The sequence below is a fragment of the Zeus faber genome (assembly GCF_960531495.2).
Source record: "Zeus faber genome assembly, chromosome: 11".
In the NCBI taxonomy this organism is placed as follows: domain Eukaryota; kingdom Metazoa; phylum Chordata; class Actinopteri; order Zeiformes; family Zeidae; genus Zeus; species Zeus faber.
In genome coordinates, this window is record NC_137205.1 from 12,980,353 (window position 1) to 12,992,382 (window position 12,030).

General features: G+C 43.7%; 1 protein-coding gene across 2 annotated transcripts in view; it reads left to right on the forward strand.

Annotated features, from left to right (window-relative positions):
* The first annotated feature begins 7,007 nt into the window (after window positions 1-7,007).
* LOC307237492 (myosin-9-like) overlaps window positions 7,008-12,030 on the forward strand; it is a 33,690-nt gene continuing 28,667 nt past the window's right edge. For both annotated transcript variants that reach the window (XM_080010213.1, XM_080010214.1), the window contains exon 1: window positions 7,008-7,203. The gene's annotated coding sequence lies outside the window, so the exon portion shown is untranslated. The remainder of the gene's footprint in view (window positions 7,204-12,030) is intronic.

Consider the following 12,030-nt stretch of genomic DNA (forward strand, 5'->3'; position numbering starts at 1 on the left):
TATACATTTCAAGTGTTTATAATTTTAACCAGTTGAAAAGGAAGATAATGATGCATTGACCATTCTAAATGTATGCACCATTGTCACAAAGAAGAATGGGGGGAAAGGAAGTTTCCACAATTGTTTTTTTTTATTTTTTTTTACTTTTTTTCACCTCTTTCAGTGTTTGCCCGTTCTAGGGTAAACTAGAACAAATGCATATTAGTCTGAAATCTCTCCATTAGTTTTCAATTTCCAAGTGGTATTTCCAACTTGTACCAAAGTATCTCTGGACATAATTGGATATCCCTACAACCAATCAGATCAACGAAATGTGTGATGTAGCGCTGAGCGAGTGAGTTGGTAAATTAAACTTTTACCAGTTCCTGTTGGAAGTACGGCAAAAACAGCTTTGTTATCAACAAAAGCTTTTTATAGAAAATATACCATCCAGTTTGTTTAGCACAGTCGCTGTAGTGGATTCAACAGACCATTCCACATCAGCGGCAGCCATCTTGGTTGTTTACAAAAATGCCGCCTCTGCATCGTTACGTACCAAAACCACCCCATATCAGATAAATGGCTGTGATTAGCCTGAGCAAGCTCTGGTGGACATGGGAGGTTGGCCAGACGTACTCTGCAGAGCAAATGAAACATGAGCTGCAGATTCGTCTTGTTGCCAGGCTATTGTATACATAACTGTCATTCCGAGTTCTTGATGCTTCCTGTCTCGGTGTCTGAACATGTAGGTTTTCCTCCGGCTCTCAGGAGCCCTCATCGATTGTGTCACTGTTGGCTGATGGGAGACGCGCACACAAATTAACTCGGCATCTCTCATCCACGTGCCTGGAGGTTGCACCCTCTTCCCCAACAGCTTTTTCTCAGTTCTTAGGAATCGGTGACACACACAGGTAGCCATCTGCTCCTCTCTCATTATATTCTCAGGAGCTTGTGGAGGGTGAGGGAGGGAGGGACCACCCGCTTTTCAGTCTGCATGTCTTTCAACTGTCCAGGTGCCATTGCGAGTCGTCCAATCCCCATAGCGGCCTCATATGGTCGCCCCTCTGACGGCCCGAACACAATGTTATTACAAGGCTGTCCATCTTCCCTGTGTACCCTAAAATCCTTTACTCCTGTAGATAACATCAGGATCTCTAAATGCATAGTTATGACTTCCAGCCGCCTATTTATATTACAACATATGTATTTGGGGTCAAATGCGGTGGGAATTGGACGTGGATGGTAAAGGCACCTGCGTCCACAATCTGTCCTGTCATCATTTTATCATCCAGCCTTCTCACTGACTGGAACATTTGGGAACTTACCCGGCCCTGCCTACTCTTCCATCAAGGCGTGTTATTACAGAACCCGCGGTACGGCCGTCCAGACTGCTTATTAAGATCAACATTTGGCACGTTCCATCTGCGGCCTCGCCAGCCTCGGCTGAGATGAGGTCATCCCCACGCAAATACAAGCCCCGGGAAGTATTCACATCAAACTCATCGCCTTTCTTCCAGCCCGGTGGGGGTAGAGTGGGTTTTTTCGGGAAATTCCACCGGCATGACCTAATCAGGTGTGAGCAGGGAATGGGGATCGGAAGGCGCTAACTGTTTTTGTGCCCCAGATAAAAGACATTCCGTACAGCAGACGCCACATAGTTAGGATTACAAAAAAGTACCTTTTTATAAATGGTCTACAATTTTTTTTTAAACTGCTGGCCTATCTGTCCCAGACCTCCGGGTTGATCAGTGGCTTTGTTCGTGAATCAAGTGGCCTCCCCCTGAGTCACTACGCGCTCATCCTCTTTGTCTGACCACGTGGGGGTGGGGTCGAGGCGAGCGAGGAGATGACGACAGGCTGCAACGGTCCGAAGAGCAGCGTAACCCAACACCTCTTCCGCCAAAAACAATAGACCACACCTCCGTCCTCGCTCGCAGCCCCGTCTCCCTCTCTCTCTCTCTCTCTTACTCAACCACTGTTGTTACCATATAAGGCGAAAAAGACGGGGGAAGCCAGAGGCTGCTGAGTGCACAGGCAGAGAGGGAGAGTTGCAGAATTCCTTTGACGACTCCCTCTCCCCGTTTGCCTGCCGTTCTCAGACTAAAAAAAAAAACGTTAATGTTTGCCCTGTTTGTTTGAGTTAACCTGCCTCTGTCACAGAGCCAAAATGCCTTGGCTGTGTGTGTGTGTGTGTGTGTGGCTGTCCGTGTGTGTGCGTCAGTGTTTCAGCATGTTGGTGTCAGTGTACAATTTGTTCGCGTTAAATTCTGTGTGTTTGTTTGCAGGTGGGCTTGCTGCCTTACAGCACATGAAGGTATGTGTGAGCGAAAGATTGGTTGTAACAACAGCGAGACCTGGTGCAGCCTAAAAGTGTCCTGTGTTTTTAGTAAATACATAGCTGTATTTATATTTCAACAAGCCTGTTAGGTCGCCATTCTGTTCCAGACAAATACCAGCTCGGCACAGACAAAGCAGCCTCCCTTGTTCCTTGTATCACTCTGACTTGTTCCCATAGAGTGCAACAAGATGGCCTATATCAAAATAATAGGCTGATTAAAACTGTGGTCCCGAGGCCACGGAGGTCTATGCAGAAACCGAACAAAGAAACAAGACACATTAACCATAAACACACGCATCCTAGAGTTTTTGGGAGTCAACATGTGTCTTCGTCAGTGCTTCCTGTGTACTGATAACCAGGAAAGAAGGCGAAGCAGGGAAGTGGAGGGGGGGGCGAAGGTCAGAAACACAAATAAATTGCAGTGCACGCCACTATTCTCTCATTGCCGCATATCTGGAATGCTGGAGTTGTCCTTAATCACTGCGTGTGGTTGCGGATTCGGCTGCCACCCCTTCCATTTAAGGACAAACCATGACAGACACGCACGCCATTGCTCTGTGTACTCTGGAGTGAGTTGCGTAAATAGTTGAACTACACGCGTTTGATGGCTGACACACAGAGCAAAGTTTTTACATTCACACCCATTTGGAGTCATTAAGCGTGTGTCGCGGGAATACCGTGCACCTATTTTGTGTTGGATTCTCACACATACCCACTTTAAACACCAATGCCCACATGCATGAATTCATCCTCTTAATTGCACAGTGGAAATGGGCAGCCAGCTAAAATACCAACCCTTCAGCATGGCGTGAGTGAATAGGTCCCTTTCTCTCTGAGCAGATGATATAATGACTTTACACACCCCAAATTACAGACACACCCAGTTTCTATTACGGCCAACCGAGAGAGAGAGCAAGAGAGGGAGAGGGGAGTGGGGTGGAAAGGAGAAAGAGACTGGGTCGGTGAATGAGAGAGAAAAGGAATGGGAGGGAGGGTGGTCAGAAGTGTCCATGTTTGGTAATTTGCTGCATTGCTCTGTTTTTAATTCTCCGTTTCCTTTTTTGTGCCACACTCAGATTTGATGTGTCCCGTTTTATTGTGGTTATGCTGAAAAAGAGGAGGCTGTTTCTGATTGACTTTCCCCCTCCTCCTCCTCCATCCATCCATCAATTAGGCTTAATCTTAGACTAAATCCCACTTCTCATCTGGACTCCCCCACATGGCCTTTCTCTGTCGTGGTTTAAAATAGTCTCGGTCTGGCCTTAGTCTTTGTTTAAACAATTTGATTCCCAGAATAAAGATTAGAGCTAATCTAGGTCAAAGTAAAGGTTTAAATTAAATCTGGGCAGAGGCAGGTTTATCTTTGGGTTAATGGACGTGGGCCTCCAGGTCGACCTTGACAAAAGAGAACATGAATCATCTGGACTAAGACCAGCACCAAGACCAGACGGAAGGAGCTGACTAGACCTTCATCACCTCAGTCTAGGACTTGCTCGTCCAGAATTGATTAATCTTAAAATAAGCAACATCTCAGAAAAGGCATTTTTAAATTCTGGATTCTGCATTGCAGTAGGATTCGTTTAGTCCTGATGTAGGTTAAACCGCCCCTGTACATAGGTATTTTCAGCTCTTGTCAGCATCTGCGATCGCATGATGTGACCCCTGCCCTTTCAATTGACCTTTCCAAAGTGACCATCGAGTGTGAGAGTGTGGGAGGGGCTACAGGTGTATTTATTTTTCCACCCAAACGGCATAATCTGCGTTTTTTTTTTTTTTGTACGACACGCATGTCCCGCAGCGCTGCTCTATGGGTTGAGGCAAACATCCAAACATTCCACACATACTGACACACATCCAATGTTAAACACACGTCAATAGGTGTTTACAATGCCACGGGTCACGTTAGTATTTGTCGTGAATTCCATTTAGCGTCCACTCCCGCGGTAAACATCCGCTGTAGCCGCATTCTCCCCTTGTTTACGAACTTGTCTCTCGTCGATTCTCAGCTCGTGCTGCTGTAGATGTTTTGGTGAGAGTTATTTATGTCTGCCTGGTGACTTTGCTGTGTATATCATCCCTGAGTCTTATAGGTTCCAGCTTGCCAAACTCTGAATACTCCCTGCAGAGGATTCCAGGCCGAGGCAGAACCTTTATCTTGACATTTATCATCTCTTATTCCCTCTTTCTCGCTTACATATCATGTCTTGTTATATATGATTAAATAGTATATATTAAAACAGCCCAGATCATTTCTGGGAAATTGGTTGATTTGGAGTTTGTATTAGTCCTTGTTATTATCCTTTTTGCAAAGGGGTGTAAAGAAATCTCTTTCAGTCCCTCTCGCTTATATACACACACCCACACACACACACACACACACACACACACAGGGTGTCTCTCACTCTCACTATCAGATGCACACACTCTGCAAAACTCGCTCTTTATTTGGAAGAAAACAAGGACGCATGCCAATGGAGTTAATGGGAAGCAAAACGATTACGTCCATTAGAGTTGACATCAGCAGCCGTTCCCAGGCTGTCAAAACGTGCTCGGTCTTGAATCCAGGCTTACCTGTTGGACTGCGATAGTTTGTGGTGCACTTGCGTTATGACATGGACCGAATTGAATCAAATCAAATCCAACATACACAATACACAATGACAGATATATTGGTATAAGTTCAACTTTTAAATAATTGATCAGGCAACTTAACCTAAATGTAGGTCATTATAATATGAGAATCTGGCTTTATTGGCTAAGTATGCTTAGACATACAAGGGATTTGATTCTGGTGGTCTGTGATTCAATTTCCGTACAGAAAATACTGTAAATAGTAAAAGAAGAAAAGCTAAATAAAGTTTAACAAAACTATACATACTGACTAAGATATATAATAAACAGTATTTTCAATGAGTGCAACATGCAAGCAGTATATTCAATGAGGTGGAGTTTGTAAATAGTACTGGTAAATAGATAAAATTAATTTACAGTACTTATTTGGTCCTTAAATGTTCTTATATTTGCACCAATGTGATCGGATCAAATATTGCTTCTGGCAGATGTGGTACTGATGGTATCATTGGTTGGATGATGGTATCATTAAGTCTGAACTTAAGACAATTTGTCTGAACAGACAATTTTTTTAAATTCAGCAGTAAACTCAATTTTAAAAACTGTTCATTTACTCTCAATTATGCAATGCTATAAATACACCCTGAAATTCGAGAATTTATTAAGTGTTATCTTATCACATCAATTTAGATATAATTGTTTTACTATTTAAAGTTTTACACAGTTGTGCATGGGTTTTGCATTCAACATTCTAAAGAGATATAAATATTAAACAAAGGTCTCAATTCCTTGGTATAAGGCACTACACATGTATATTACTGTTGGCCTACATATGGTACTGGTAGCAGTGTTGGTTTGCGCTTCATGCATAGGACTGTACACACAAACTTTTAATGGTTTGGCTGTTTTCTTTATGTACACTATGTATTATTTTCTATATTTGCCTTTCCTGAGACGGCATTTGTCCTTGCAGTTTCTGTTTTCTTTTTCATCATTGCTATTTTTTTTACACATCAGATTTTGTGTTGAATGATCATCACAAAGAAGAGTGTTCAACGAAAAACCTATTTTTATGGAAAAATGGCCTGACTGCTTGTGTCCCATCACAAGTGAACGGTGCAGTGGTGGAAGAAAGATGGCACAATAAGGTATATGAATCAAAGTTTTCCAAAGCAGACACGGGCCAGTCTGCACCACAATGACACATCCTGGATGATGCAGTGCAGCCTGCGAGCCTCTGGTACTTATATGGTCATAAGAATCCTCAGTATGCACATACCGCCTTATCTGTGCCCCCTTCAACCAGTTCAAGTCGAGTTTTTTTTTTTTTGGAGTGGCACTCCACCCTTCAAGTAGAGCCCGCCCCCAGTACAATCTGATTGGTCCAAAGTGGGCTCGCTCATGAGCGCATTGGCTGCCGGAAGCCGGAAGCACCTCCCCACGTCACATAAAGGCCCCACCTACCTTGGACCGCACCCCGGCTGACGGCGCAAAGCACGGTGGTGAGAGGTTCGACTCTTTTTTTCAGATTCGTTTCTCGACGAGTGGCTTCGTTAAAAAAAAAAAAGAGCCGCCCAATTTTCCAACTCGTCTTTCACTCGATTCAGTTGGTGTAATGCACGGGTGTATGAGTGTGTGTGTGTGTGTGTGTGTGGGGGGGGGGGGGGGGGGCTTCCGATGAACGATGAACGGGAGTCAGAAGCGTCGGTTGGCTCTGTTGAATTGTGAATATCATTTTGGCACTCATTTAAGAATTCAAAATGAATCATTTAGGTGGAAGAGTGCAAACCGCGGGCCCCGAAAATCGTTTAGCCTCATTTTCTCAAGGTCATTTATTTTGGTAGACAAATGCAAAGTGGGAACCACAAAAGCAGAAGTAAAAATGTACTTCTGTTAAAGTGTATTATTTTGGTGTCATGTGAAAGTGTGAGTCAGAGATTCACTCGGTCGTCCCATTTTTTATTATTATTATTATTATTATTATTATTTTATTTTTTTTATTTTTTTTTGCCGGGAGGACTCCCGACGCTCAAGTCATTTCCAAGACTCGTTCGCGGCGAACGATTCGTTCCCGAGTCTTGCGCGACTAGTTTACGTGAACTAACCGGAGACGGAGGGAGGGAAAAAGGAAAGAGAGGAGGAAAAAAAAAAAAAGAGAGTGAGCGGTGGAGAGACGGAGAGGGGGAAGTGAGCGCCGTAGTTTGGTGTTAGCTCTTCACGAAGCCGCTCGTCGACCGGGAAGGAGTTCGTTTCACCGACCGAGCCGCTGCTTGTTTGTGAGTCAGCTTTCAACGCGTCCTGCACCGGAGAAGCAGGTAACGAGCCCACCTCCTCGCTGCCTTCCGCTCGGCCTTCTCTCTCTCCCCCCCCACCCCACTCCCCCGACGCCCATTCATTCGCCGCCCGCTCTAACCGTGAACCGGTGACCGTGGAAGGACGGAAAGTGCAACGTCGTCGCCGTAACACCACCCCGGAGTGCGCCTCGGCGTCCGGGCTCAACCGAACTTCCCCCAGCGTGTGTGTGTGTGTGTGTGTGTGTGTGTGTGTGTGTGTGTGTGTGTGTGTGTGTGTGTGTGTGTGTGTGTGTGTGTGTGTGTGTGTGTGTGTGTGTGTGTGTGTGTGTGTGTGTGTGTGTGTGTGTGTGTGTGTGTGTGTGCGCGCGCGCTCAGTCCGGGCATTACGTCACTTTTTCGTCGGTGCCGCCGCGCGGTGCCATCCGCGGTGGAGTGGATGACGTCACGGGCGTCCCTGGGCCACGGTTTGTTGCCCAACTTCCAGCCGACGCTTCGTCAAGTTTCTCTGTGTTGAACCCGTGTTTGCCTGTCGGTTCCGCAGCGACGCCAGGGCACCGTCTACCAACCAGACGCATTCTGCTTGGGGGCAGATTTTCAACCTGTTCAGAGGCCAATTTTCGTTGTTGAGTGTAGCTCGAGTAAAGCAAAGGAACAGAACGCAAAACCACCATGTTCCTCAAATGCTCTTCATCATTTTCCAAGTTAGCCGAAAATGAACATTTCAACATAAAATCGTCTCAGGCTTTATTATTAAATGCACATGGCTTCCGCGTAGTCATTTGATTGTTATTGGTACTTTATGCGCCTACAGGTATTTCTGGTTTTGTCGACGGGTCGGTCTGCGTTCATATTTGGCCGACGGGCCTCCAGTTGAACAGGCCTGCTGTAGGTCATCTGCTCTCATATGGGAAATGGACTCGTGTGATTGCGAACACGCCCTTGTGAGTTAGGAAATCGCATTCTCTGGGACTGGATGGAGTTCAGTAGTAATATATATAAGTGCAACGCACAGCTGTGGCACTGCTTCAGCCGTTAGAACGGCTTGCCTCTCCTGCACAAAGTGCTGAAGGCCTCAGACCTCCTTCCACCCTCTCGTTTGTAGTCATCAGAATTACTAAATTCTCCCCCAACTTGACTCTTTTATTTTTTTTGTTCTTATTTATTGGAAGTCTGTTGGGGGGGGGGGGGGTGTTGTAGGTCATGTTGTACTAGGTGACCTTGTCCCAACAATATCATTTTTAGTTCCCTCGTACATGCGTAGTGGTGATTGACTCAGAGTATCTAAATCCTATAACCCTAATGTGAATATATCTGTCTACCTTAACCTTACACTTCTCTCTTCAAGGTTGTCTGTATTATTTGGTACGTTTTTTATTAATTGTCTTTTTGGTATGTTGCTAGCCTCACCATGACTCCCCAAAGGCATGAGGAAATGGGGAGAGGAATATTTAATGTGACAAAAATATGCTTGTGCTTTGTGTGTAGACACTGTATGGAATTTTAACAGTTGCCATGGCCATAGACATTCTAGCTTAAACATAGTGGGGTTCAGGCAGGGTACCCACCCGCTTGTGCATTGAGCAATCTAATAAAGCTGTGACAATATCTTTTAAACTGGGGCTCTTTACATGCGGGCGCTCACTTATTGCCAGTTGCAATGTCCTTATGTAGTCCCCCGCAGAGATTGCTGCATTCCATCGTTTGTTTCAGTGATGCCCATAAGCTGGGCCCCCTCCACCCAAGGCCAGTTGAAATCAAACAGACATTTTAAGTCTCACAGTGGGGAGTTGTGTGAAAGGACATCCAATCTTTTAGAAATGATACAGCCGTGTGTGAACATGCCATGGATATTTGGGTTTATTGAAAGTGTTTTTTTTGGGGAGATGTCTAGACATCTTGGCTGTGAAAGGTTGCATGTAGTCTTCCTTGCATTTGAAAATAAACAAGATGAATTAGGAAAAGACAGGGTGATGCACTGCTAGATCCCATATGCTGTTATGGCATCTGGAGATTATCTTATCAAAATGGGCAAATTTTACTTTCCTCCAAAAAATAAGACTACTAATGAATAGGCCTATGTTGGATATTGTTTTTTGTGACTTACGGACAAATTGTAGTGACAGAGTATATTTTCATCTTTTAAAAACAGGGGAGTCCTGGAAAAAAGTAATTATAGGGTAATCAGTTAACCACATTGTGGCCTGAGTCAATATCTCTTTGTATGTATCTAATTGCTAATTTAGTGCTGTTTGTTTGTTTCACCTCTTGAAAGGATTGGGATTTTATTTAAATGTTTTATTTTTTAATGAATTTAAGAATTTGAGGGTACATGTGCATCTGGGTTTCCTGACAGGTCCAGGTTAAGTCATTCATTCTGACTTGTCCATCAGTTCTTTATTGGTAATTGATGCCTTAGTATTATGTGTTCGTGTAAACTGTAAATTTTCATGCCATTTCCGGTATGTTAAAATGTCTGTTTCTTTTGCATGATTTGAACGGCGTGATTCAATTGGGTCAGTCAGTTTGGGAATGCTGGCAATTGCCTGAGATGAATTAGCTTGAGTGCCCGCTGTGGGATCCTGTTCTTTCTTAGTGCTCTTCAGGATGTCCTGACTCCTCCTCCTCCTCCTCCTCCTCCTCCTCACTCACTCTTCATTCTCTACTTTTTGTCCTCAGCTTCTGGTTTTGTCCACAATCCCTCCGTTCTCGCCTCCTTCTCTTAGAGAACGCACCTGTAGGCCAACACAATTTAACAATACCAGGAAATGGCCGCTCTCTGACTCCAAACGCAAATAACTTTTTTAGGAATACTTCAAATGAAGGACATTCCTTGATCAGGCTTCTGGTGATAATTGTATTTGACTGGGTAAGTTAAGCTCGATCTGCCCTTCCCACTATGATGTAAATGATGAGGTCATGTGTAACCGTGGACTAGCGACCTATATAAGCAGCAGCATGACGAGGTAACTTACCCTTCTGCTGCATTGAGGTGCAAGCTCGCACGTTAGTATTTATTGGATGCCTATGTCTATTTACCTTGTGTAGTTATTTCCTTGTGTAATTATTTTTAAGCTATTTATTTTCCACATGTACATGCAAACACAGTACTGTGGCTCTCTCTGTATGCTAATGAATGATCTTGTATTTTTACTAAGTTGTCACCTAGCCCGTTTAAGAATGCAAAGTGTGTGTGTGTGTGTGTGTGTGTGTGTGTGTGTGTGTGTGTGTGTGTGTGTGTGTGTGTGTGTGTGTGTGTGTGTGTGTGTGTGTGTGTGTGTGTGTGTGTGTGTGTGTGTGTGTGTGTGTGTGTGGTTCATTATATTTGGGGGGGTGACTGGACAACAGACTTAATCGCTTTGAAAACGTCTGTCGTAGAGGAAGTTTTGGATGCAGGCAGATCTCAGCAGAATGTATTCCCCTGTCACTTTAACAGCATGCTGGGCAGTAGATGCGCTGATTGACCCACGTGGTCCTCTGACCTCTTTGTATGCTGGTTTGGTTTTTATGAAGATCTCAAAGCTGATGGCTGCTCTATTTATTAGATGGTGGTTGTCCTCAGACATGTATCGATTCTCAGAGCTCATCTCATAGCCACCACTTGTGTTTGATTGGTTCAGTGTATAGACAGATCAGTGAAATATTTACTGTATCTGGGGTGATTTACTATTTAATCTGCAATAAATGGGTCTGAAAGTCCTCGTTTAGAATGCAGGAAATGAAATTTCTACCTTTCAGATCAGTGACTTTGCGAGTGGGGGAAACCCAAATTCACTTCCTCAGACACACTTTCTTCCCCACCATCTCCAATTTTTCCCCCAGGTATTTTTAATCGATGTTAAAACACAAATGATATACACACAGTGATATAATCCAGGCTTGTTGTATGTATCAAATGACTGGGAATATTCAATCTGTAGAGGCAGATTTGTAGATTTTATGGATGGGGCTTTAATTCCACTCAGTCTGGGCCTAGTTGGTACTGTGAGATAGCATTGACTGGCAAACGGTTTATGGTGAAATTAGAAACTTCTTGCCCAAGTGCCATCCTGGCCAGGGAGTTGTGGAAAGAGGTTTAGATTCATCCTGGAGTGAAGTTATTTTCCTAGAGCTGTCTCAAACATACTGCTTAGGCTAGTACTTTTTTCTTTTAAGATGCTGCCACCCTGCTCCTTGAAAGAATTCAGTTGCACAAATGGCAAAATAGTTTTCCCACTTTGTCATTTCCTCTTTTCTCCAGTCTCCCAGAGAAAGGAGGATGGAAGGAAACCATAATGAATACACAAAACCATAATGAGCCTTTGTATATTCGATTTCTTGCTTTTCACTGCCTGGATTCAATGCTTAGCGCTGTCACAATGACTATAATCACTCGATCACAATTATTTGAGCAGATTTTGGAATAAAGCAATTTTACAAAGTTATTTTACAATCATGTTTCCATCCAAATTGAAGTGTTATTGTAAGCTAATATGAGAAATGTTAATACAAAGGTAATTGGGTGCATTTACTTCCCTTGGGTTGTGCGAAATAAACCGTCTACCCAAATTTTCTGTGTTCCAATGTTCAATGCAAATGGCTCTTCTGCAATAGGTAAGTGTATTATTACAGGTCCTATTTTATGCCACTATTATAGTGGCGTAAATACATGTTATTAGACATGCAGAACTCTGCTTATCCTACAAAATGTTGTTTTGAGGGAGTGAAATGAACAATTCAAACCGGGCAAATAAGACAGTTTATCATGGCATGAGGGCAGCTAAGATTGAAGCCAGATGGCATTCATCTGAGGCAAGTGTGGATCTTGGAGAGGGAGTAAAGTATAATTGACTGTTCTTTGTAATAAATATT